At 47.8% G+C, this 9,535-nt stretch overlaps 1 long non-coding RNA gene across 1 annotated transcript; it reads right to left on the bottom strand.

Annotated features, from left to right (window-relative positions):
• Positions 1 to 414: 414 nt before the first annotated feature.
• Positions 415 to 8,950, bottom strand: LOC119435804 (uncharacterized). Its single transcript, XR_005188896.2, has 2 exons — positions 8,837 to 8,950; positions 415 to 672 (listed from the first exon to the last, which is right to left on the bottom strand). It is a non-coding gene; the product is annotated as an uncharacterized LOC119435804 (long non-coding RNA).
• Between the last annotated feature and the right edge of the window lie 585 nt (positions 8,951 to 9,535).

The raw sequence follows: 9,535 nt of genomic DNA, 5'->3' as shown, positions 1-9,535 counted from the left end.
GTTGGGAGTGACATTGTCATTTCGAGTGTCTGCTGATGTGACAGTGAGGTTTTGTCATTCCCAGATGACATGGGGACAGGCAGCAGGCCATCCCTGAGTTTGACCATAATCTTCGATGATTCTACCACAATACTTTTTCTATACATCGTTAACAGCTTTCTGCTTATTTCTTTTGGCTTTATGAGAACTTGCAACAATACAGATTTCAGTCGTGATACGGTATCCTGGCCTGTTTGTATGCGCGCACGATCATTTAGGGTGTGTAGCGGAGAATGGGGTAGCAGATCGAGGCTACGGCTTTCAAAGCGCGCCTGCTGGCACAAGAAGTCTTGTTCCCAATGAGACATACGTGTAATGGAACATATTGAAATCAGGAAACAGACGAAAGGTTTCACGCCACACACGAAATAAGGCCAGATGCAAACGCAGGCAGCTGGAGAGGCAAGTTGGTAGGAGAGGCTGCACAATGTTTATTTTGCGATGTTGTTTTCGCACTGATGGCTGGAATCTTTCCCCATATTCAACTGTGTCTCTTCAAAACCAGAGAGGGCTGCACCAAGAGCCAAATCCAGGGAATAGGCCCTGCCACCAGCTCGGCTGCGAACCGCTGTGGTCATGGGCGTTGGGATCACAGGCTGTCGCGGCATTATGAATTTGCCTGATCTGGCAGCGCTGTAAAAAAAAAAAGAACACGTTGGCAAGTTGATTCTAAAATAAGTTCACAGAACGAACACTGTTACTCTGAACATTGAGTTATATATATATATATATATATATATATATATATTGCGACGAGGTTTATTGTCCTCGATAACGTTGTAAGAACGCTAGGTACAGGTAGGAACTGCAAGGGCTGTTTGTAGCACGGGGTTCTCTCGCGATCACGGCACGGTCCTTCGTCTTCCTCTTCAGTCGGCAGATACTCAGGGGCGCCTCTGCTTCATTACAATGCCCCGGGAGCGAAGCATAGCCACCCTGGCGACTCAGGGCACAGAGAAGATGAGTGGGTCGTAATACGGTTTCAGGCGGTTGACATGTACTGTTTCTCGCCCACGACGACGCAGGTCTGGTGACACTGTGAGCGGCTCAACGATGTAGTTGACCGGTGAAGTGGCATTGATGATACGGTACGGACCGTGATAACGCGCCAGGAGTTTGGAAGAGAGGCCAGGAATGTGGGCTGGTATCCAAAGCCAAACAAGCGAACTGGGAGCAAAGCTGGGTGGTGGTTGATGAGTATGGTCATGTCGTGTCATTTGACGTTTTTGAGTCTCGCTAGTGAGGGAACGTGCCAGCTGACGGCAATCTTCCGCATACTTGGTGACTTCGGAAAGTGGATTGTACTCTGCGGCATCAGGTTGGTATGGCAGTATGGTGTCCAAAGGGCAGGAAGGTTCTCGGCCATACACAAGGAAAAACGGGGAAAAGCCGGTAGTCGCTTGCGTCGCGGTGTTGTATGCGAACGTGACAAAGGGGAGTACGGTGTCCCAGTTGGAGTGGTTGGATGAAATATACATCCGCAACATGTCGCCAAGTGTGCGATTGAACCGTTCGGTCAGGCCGTTGGTTTGGGGATGCTATGCGATCGATTTTCGGTGGATGATCCTGCACTCCGTGAGGAGGGCTTCGACACCCTCCGACAAGAAGACACGGCCCCTATCACTCAGTAGTTCTCGGGGAGCACCGTGGCGAAGAACAAAATTGCGAAGGATGAAAAACCCAACTTCACGGGCGGTCGCTGCCGGCAGAGCTGCAGTCTCAGCGTAGCGAGTAAGATGATCTACGCCGACAATAATCCACCGATTTCCACACCCGCTGCATGGAAGCGGGCCGTAGAGGTCGATGCCGACGCGGTCGAACGGACGAGCCGGGCATGGTAGAGGCTGTAATGGTCCTGTGAAACGGTGTGTAGGTGTCTTGTCCTGTTGGCAAGTAGTACAAGCCTGAATGTACTTTTGCACAAAGTGGTATATGCCTCGCCAATAATAGCGCTGACGCAACCTTGTGTAAGTTTTGAGGACGCCGGCATGAGCGCTTAGGGGATCTGCGTGGAAAGATGCGCAGATGTCAGAGCGCATATGATGAGGTATAGAAAGGAGCCATTTCCGACCGTCCGGCATATAGTTGCGGCGATATAGAATGTTGTCTCGCACGGAAAAGTGGGTTGCTTGGCAACGCAGTGCTCGTGTCGAAGGGACATCAGATGGAGCGGCAAGGTAGTCAAGTAACATTGCAAGTGTTGGGTCCTTGCGCTGCTCTGTGTGCATGTCGGTGATGGTCAATGGTGACAGGGTGGACGCGGAGTCTGACAAAGACGCCAAGTCAGGCGTCAGTGGAGAGCGGGAGAGCGCATCAGCGTCGGAGTGCTTGCGACCGGAGCGGTACATGACGCGGATGTCGTACTCTTGCAAGCGAAGCACCAAGCGTCCTAAGCGTCCCGACGGGTCTTTCAAGGAAGAAAGCCAAAAAAGGGCATGGTGGTCTGTAACTACGGCGAAAGAACGGCCGTAAAGGTATGGACGAAACTTGCTTAGTGCCCAGATGATCGCCAGGCACTCCTTTTCTGTCACTGAGTAATTCAATTCTGCTTTCTTTAGAGTACGGCTAGCATAAGCGACGACGTATTCGTCATAGCCAGCTTTCCGTTGCGCTAAGACCGCACCAAGGCCAACTCCGCTGGCGTCAGTGTGAACTTCCGTAGGAGCAGCAGGGTCGTAATGGCGAAGAATTGGTGGTGAGGTCAACAAGTGGCGCAAATGCTGAAATGCCACATCACATTCAGGTGAGCACGCTGCTATGCCGTTGCTGTCGGAAAGTAAACTTGTCAAGGGCGCCATGATGAATGCGAAGTTGCGTACGAAGCGACGAAAATACGAAGATAAGCCAATAAACTTCTGAGGGTTTTGATAGACGTGGGCGTAGGGAAGTCTGCAACGGCGCGGAGCTTGTCTGGGTCCGGGAGGACGCCGTCCTTTGAGACTACGTGACCCAAGATGGTTAACTTGCTTGCAGCAAAACGGCACTTTTTGAGGTTGAGCTGTAGGCAGGCAGAGGCGAGACAGGTCAGAATGTCATGCAGGCGAGCGAGGTGTGTCGGAAAATTGGTTGAGAAGACGACGATGTCGTCGAGGTAACATAGACATGTCTTCCATTTGTGGCCGCGAAGGATGGTATCGATCATACGCTCAAAAGTAGCAGGTGCGTTGAACAACCCGAAGGGTATGACATTAAACTCGTAGAGGCCATGGGGTGTAACGAATACGGTTTTCGGACGGTCAGGTTCGGCCATTAGAACTTGCCAGTACCCGGAGCGCAGATCCAAGGAAGTGAAATATTCTGCGCCTTGCAAGCAGTCGAGAGCGTCATCGATTCGAGGCAGTGGATAAACGTCTTTTCTTGTTATCTTGTTTAGGCGTCTGTAGTCGACACAAAAACGAATGGAGCTATCTTTTTTTTCTTACCAACACGACAGGTGAAGACCAAGGACTTTGAGAAGGACGGATGACTTCACGTTTGAGCATGTCGTACACTTGCTCTGTGATGACTCGTCGCTCTTTGGCCGATACACGATACGGGCGTTGTCGCAAGGGGGAGTGGGAACCGGTGTCGATGGTGTGAGAAACACCGGTGGCATGGCCCAATGACGTCTGATGGCAGTCGAAAGAAGAAAGAAACTTGTGAAGGAGAGCGAGAAGTTGGCGGCGATGAGATGGGGAAAGAGCAGGGTCGATGGCGTTGTCAAAACACACTGAAGATGATGAGTCTGAGACAGAAGCGATGGCGTCAACGTAACGGTGGGAGTCGGTAGGAACATCGAGATCGTCAACGTAGTCAACCGCCTGCAAGTATCCTAGGGTCTCTCCACGCAGTAGGCTGATCGGGTACTAGTAGTAGTTGGTGACCAGCATAACAGTTGACCCAGCTGTTATAGTGAGCACGGCAAACGGAAGAACGATGCCCTTGCGCTGAGGAAACACATCGGACGGCGTGAACACTACAGTGGCGTCTGAGTCGGCAGCAGACGACAGGACAACAGCCATCGACGACTCAGGGGGTATGGTTGTGTCGGCATCAACATTGAGTTTATCGGCAACGCGAGGAGAGCCGGTCAGCAATGATTCACGTAGTGGTAAAAGCGAAACTTCTGTACGCGAACAGTCAATGACAGCATGATGACGTGACAGAAAATCCCAACCAAGGATGAGGTCGTGAGAGCACGATGGTAGCACGAAACACTCGATTATGTACAGAACTTCATTGATGACAACACGGGCCGTGCATACAGCTGAAGGGTGAATTAGGTGCGCGCTGGCAGTGGCGAGCACCAGGCCAGAGGGAGCTGTAGTCACTTTTCGGAGTTTGCGATGAAGGTTCTCGTGAATGAAGGAAACGGCGGCGCCGGTATCGACTAGCGCAACTGCGGGTACTCCCTCTACAAAAACGGTAATAACATTTTGCGGCGAAGATGGAGGTCTTGAGAACGTCGACGTATTAGCAGTTCTTGCCTCAGGAACTCCACCAGTCAGTTTCCCGCTTCAGTGGGAGCTCCACGACGCAGGGGCGAAATCGAACGCCGACGAGGGGAAGGGGAACGACGAGTTTCTGATCGGCGATCAGTTTCAAGACGTATCGGTGAAAATGGAGACGCGGCGACGTATTGTGGTGCGTAGGTGGGCATTTCAAAGGTGGTGGGCGTTGTTGGGGTGCGGCGGCGACAGAAGCGCGCCACATGGCCAGCAATGCCGCAGGCGAAGCAGATAGGCCGGTTGTCTTCAGTGCGCCACGTCGAGGTTGGACGAAAAAACTGCGGTGACGGTCGGGCAACTGGAAATGAAGCCGGATGCATGGGCGATGAAAAGGCAGCTGGCGGCGGAGGAGGCCGTGCAACTACGGCTGCGTAACTGAGCGGCAGCGACGTAGGGTGAGTGGGAAAGTTGGCATATGGCAGCGGCACACTCATAGGATTGGTTGGGGAGGTTGTAGAAGCTGCAGGAAGCGCTTCCGATATCTGATTGCGGATGGCTTGCTGTAGCGTTGGAGTCAAAGCTGCCGAAGGTCAATCGCTGTGAGGCCGCAGCGATAGCTGCCTGGCCACCTCTTCACGAATAAAATCTTTTATATGTTGCGATAGGGTCGAGTTGGGCAGAAGGTCGGCAGAAACCGCAATGCTCGAGACGGAATCGGCGAGCTGAATGTTTTGGCGAGCGATGGAACGTTGGCGGTGCAGCTCGCCAAAGCTCTGACATAGGTTAGGAAGGACGGATACGCTCGTTGGGCTTTTTGCCAGCAGCATCTGGAATGCGCCGTCCTCTATGCCCTTGAGGATATGTTTAATCTTGTCATCCTCTGACATGGTGGGATTTACCCGCTTGCACAAATCGAGAACATCCTCGATGTAGTTGGTGAATGTCTCTCCAGGCTGCTGTGCGCGATGGCGCAGACGCTGTTCAGCGCGTAGCTTACGCAAAGCGGGGGGGCGATCAAACACTTCGGCAAAAAGGGTCTTAAATGCTGACCAGCTTGAAAAGTCTGATTCGTGGTTGAAGAACCACAGTTTGGCTACGTCGGCGAGGTAGAAGGACACATAGGACAGCTTAGCCTGGTCGTGCCATTTGTTATGGGCACTTACACGTTCGTACGATGATATCCAGGCTTCCAGGTCGTGTTCGGCGGTCCCACTGAATTAGGGTGGATCGCGATGAAGAGGGACGCCGGCGCAGACGACAGTGGCAGCCGGTGGCGTAGGCGACGAAGTGGCTGGATCAGGTATAGTGCAGGACGATCGTGTTGGTGTTGGCAGGGTTCGAGTGCGCAGCTCCAGGATGAGGCGAAGGATCTCAGCAACCTCCACCAAATGCGACGAGGTTTATTGTCCTCGATAACGTTGTAAGAACGCTAGGTACAGGTAGGCACTACAAGGGCTGTTTGTAGCACGGGGTTCTTTCGCGATCACGGCACGGTCCTTCATCTTCCTCTTCAGTCGGCACATACCCAGGGGCGGCTCTGCTTCATTACAATATATATAACGTCGAGTTTTTGTTGTTGGTTATATTACGGTGTCTAGAAAATTCTAACTACAGCTTGGACATAACAAAACCTGATGTAAATTCGGCCGTTGATTGCCTTCACAGGCGAAAATGATTGCTTAATCCTTCCTCACTTGGTGCCCCTTACAGAAATTTTAGTTGGTGTGCCTTTTTTAGGTGCGCCTTTTTTAAATGGCCAGCGTTAGAATGGCTTACGAATCTTGAAATCACGAACAAAAACACAAGGCCCTACAAGCCGCAAATAAGGACTTCAGTGACAATGGTATTATCCTGCTTTTGATACATGCAGAAAATCTCAATTTTTTTAACATGAGCGTGTTACTAACAAAAGTAATAGAATGAGTCTTTCTTTTCGCAGCATGTGCCGTGCCGTTCCGGAATTTTTTGAGCTACTACTGTACAAAACACTCGTACGTTCCAAGCTTGAGTACGCATCCATCATATGAAATCAGCGTAGACGGTCGCTAACATAGTAGAAACCGTTAAATCCATTCCATGTGACTTATTACTCCTTTTCTTTTAATTTATTCACTCTCAGCGTCGTAAAGGCATTATAGACGGGGAATTACAGAACAAACAGCTTTAATTAAGCAAATTGTGGTGACAGACCGCAGCAGCTCAGGGTCTGGAATGAAGCTATTTCAGTGTTGCCAAGTCTTTAAAATAACAGTTTCAGATTATAGGTCGCTCTTGCACTGAGGCATCCTAACTTGCGCGATGACAAGTGGATGGGACGCGTAAAAAGGTATATCTTCGAATTGCTATTAGTCCAGTATGTGCTATCGAACATTATAAGTGGGAAATTTGACACCTAGAAGGAAGGTATCGAAGGCCAAGTGCTAACTTCATGCAAGAGACGTTGAGCAAACCATATTAATTACAGAGCCCACGTGCAAATTATTCCTGCGCGAGCCGTCTTGACATTCTCTCGTATTCGTGTTTATTTTCACTTGAATTTCCGTTCTTACTGCTCCTCACTTTTCTTCTGTGGCATAAATATACGGTTTTATGTCGCCTCATTTAGAGTGCCTTTCCGTGACCTCCTTTCTTGTGTGTGTGTTCATTTCTTGTTATATTTCACTAGTACAATGTGGCCTGTCATTACTGCTTGATTCTCCTCGGCGAACTAAGCGAAAGCTGGCAGGGAGAAAAAGGGAAATGGCATCCAAGAAGTACTTCGTGATAATGCGGCGAAACTGCGAAACATTATTTACAATGGGACGTTTGCTGTGGTTCGCAGATCATCTGATTGGTTTCAGATTGTGATGAAAGTCTAGCAGCGCGAAAGGACGGGGATGATAAAGCGACAATGTGAAAGAGCTGAGAGACACCCCATTCTTTAATCACTGTCTACCTGACGTCACACGAAAAGTGATTGCGGTAAGCTTTTCAAATGCATCTTTCCATGGTGTGCTCTTCTGCAAGCAACTTTTTTTGAAAGTTTGAAAGTTTATTTAACATAAATAAGCTATACAATTAGAAAGTACACAATTTTGGGACCCAACTGATTTGTTAAAGGGTCCCTACCGATTGTTGTTAGGGAAAGACACGTCTATGACAGCTGCTATGTTATACTGCGTAATCTCATAAAACAACCGTAACACTGGCATCGGGTTGTGGACAATCTGTTTTGTGTGAATATTGGAGATCTGCATGCTTCTACGGAGCAATTCTCTAACTAGTAAAGTTATCTCTTACGAGTCCTTTTATAGCCGAAATTTGTAACACTTTCGTACAAATTATTTTCTAAATGCCAACAGATCCTTTTGTATTGGCACAAAGCAACCTTTATATGTAAACACACGGCTTTTCTTTCTATTTGGAGCCTGAAATCCTGATATTTGTGACTGAGTTCACTAGCGAAATGTGTTTCAATCCACGTGAATTGTTTGATACTTTAATCTATAAACGAAGCACAATTTATTCCTCCCATCCCCAATCTTTCGTGGCATTCTGACAAAGGTGGTGACCTCACAGACTATGTCACCTAATTTCGTGACATTTATTAATTATGAGCACAGCCATAACGCTAACCTGGTTTGCAAACAACACAAAAAAAGATTGTAATTTCTCCCGGAATGATACTGAATGTCAAACGAATTATGAAAGTATTATAAGCGGTAAGGCGAGCGCTCTCGAACTCTATAAAGGATAGCAATGCTCCACACACTGGCAATTTTGGTTTGTGTAGTTCATTACATTTTTCGGTCGCATTTTCTAACACTGCGTTTCAGATCACTTTCTTAGTATTGTTTCTAAGACGTGCAATATATAAGAGGCAGGGTAGGTTGTTGTAAGACAGAAGAAACTGTTACACAGAAGTATCGAACATGTCCACTTCGGGGACTATTCCCTTTTTCTGTGTGGTTAAAACAAGTCCATCATGTTTGTAACGATAGTTAACGACTTTGAATCGACCTGAATACTGCGTAACAGAGACCATAATGCCGTGAGCTCGAGCTACAGTTATATTTAACAATCCATGAGTTCGTGTTGTCGTCGGTTGTATTGATTCCTAAAATGGTCGTACGTCTTTTTGAGGCCGTTCTTGAATCGGGCATGTCTCGAGCCAGGAGCTACACTGGCGGTGATGTATTTGTCCTTCCTTGTTTTGGACAATTTATGATTGAATTCTTCTCGGAAATTTCTTAAACGCGCATATTAAAGCGGGACACATTGCATTAGCAGTGATAACCGAAATTTTAAGAACTATTTCAGAAAGAGTGTCACGCCACTGAGCGGCGCCAATAACTCGTTGGAAGAAATTAAAAATAGCGGAATGTACTTACAGTAAAGAAATAGGCCATGGCTCCCTCCTGAATTTATAGAAAAAAGTACGGCAGGCCGTTAGTGCCGAACATTTTGCGTACGCACAGAGAAGTACATGCCTGCAGCGTTGAAAACGTGTCGCGCACACATAGGGAAACAAACTTTGTACACTACAAAGGAGAAAATATTGAGGATGATTTAGAGAGGGCTGTCTCATCGCGTATTCTTGCATGAAACCTCTCATTTTCTGAAATAACTGTAACAGATGCAATGGGTGCACATATCTTTGCATATTGAAATGTAGCCGTTACTATATTTTGTTTTGCAAAGATGAGAAAAGTGACGCGGCATTTCGTGCCATAATATCTTTTAGTTATAGCCGATATACTTATTTGGTTTATATTAATATTGTTGCAGTTTAGCTTGAGCAAAGAAGAGATTGTAAAGATAACAATTATTATCAATTCAAAAGTCATATGCATAAAACATATTTTTCTGGAAAACAGTAATAGTACAAAAGGTCCACACATAACAAGTGACACAGAGCTCTGTTTCCTTCTTTCGGTGTTCGGAAATTTTTAAGAAGGTCGGAAGTTATCCAAGTAATGAAGAATGCTGGATGGAGACAGATAAATTAACCTCAAAATGCGGAATGCTTTTCTGGTTTCCTCGCCAATTTTCGTGTTAGCCGGTGGTGGGTCGTTGGACCTTACACGCCT

This window comes from Dermacentor silvarum, unplaced genomic scaffold (genome assembly GCF_013339745.2).
Source record: "Dermacentor silvarum isolate Dsil-2018 unplaced genomic scaffold, BIME_Dsil_1.4 Seq923, whole genome shotgun sequence".
In the NCBI taxonomy this organism is placed as follows: domain Eukaryota; kingdom Metazoa; phylum Arthropoda; class Arachnida; order Ixodida; family Ixodidae; genus Dermacentor; species Dermacentor silvarum.
The sequence above is the reverse complement of the archived record's forward strand: the minus strand, read 5'-3'. Positions and strand labels throughout refer to the sequence as shown.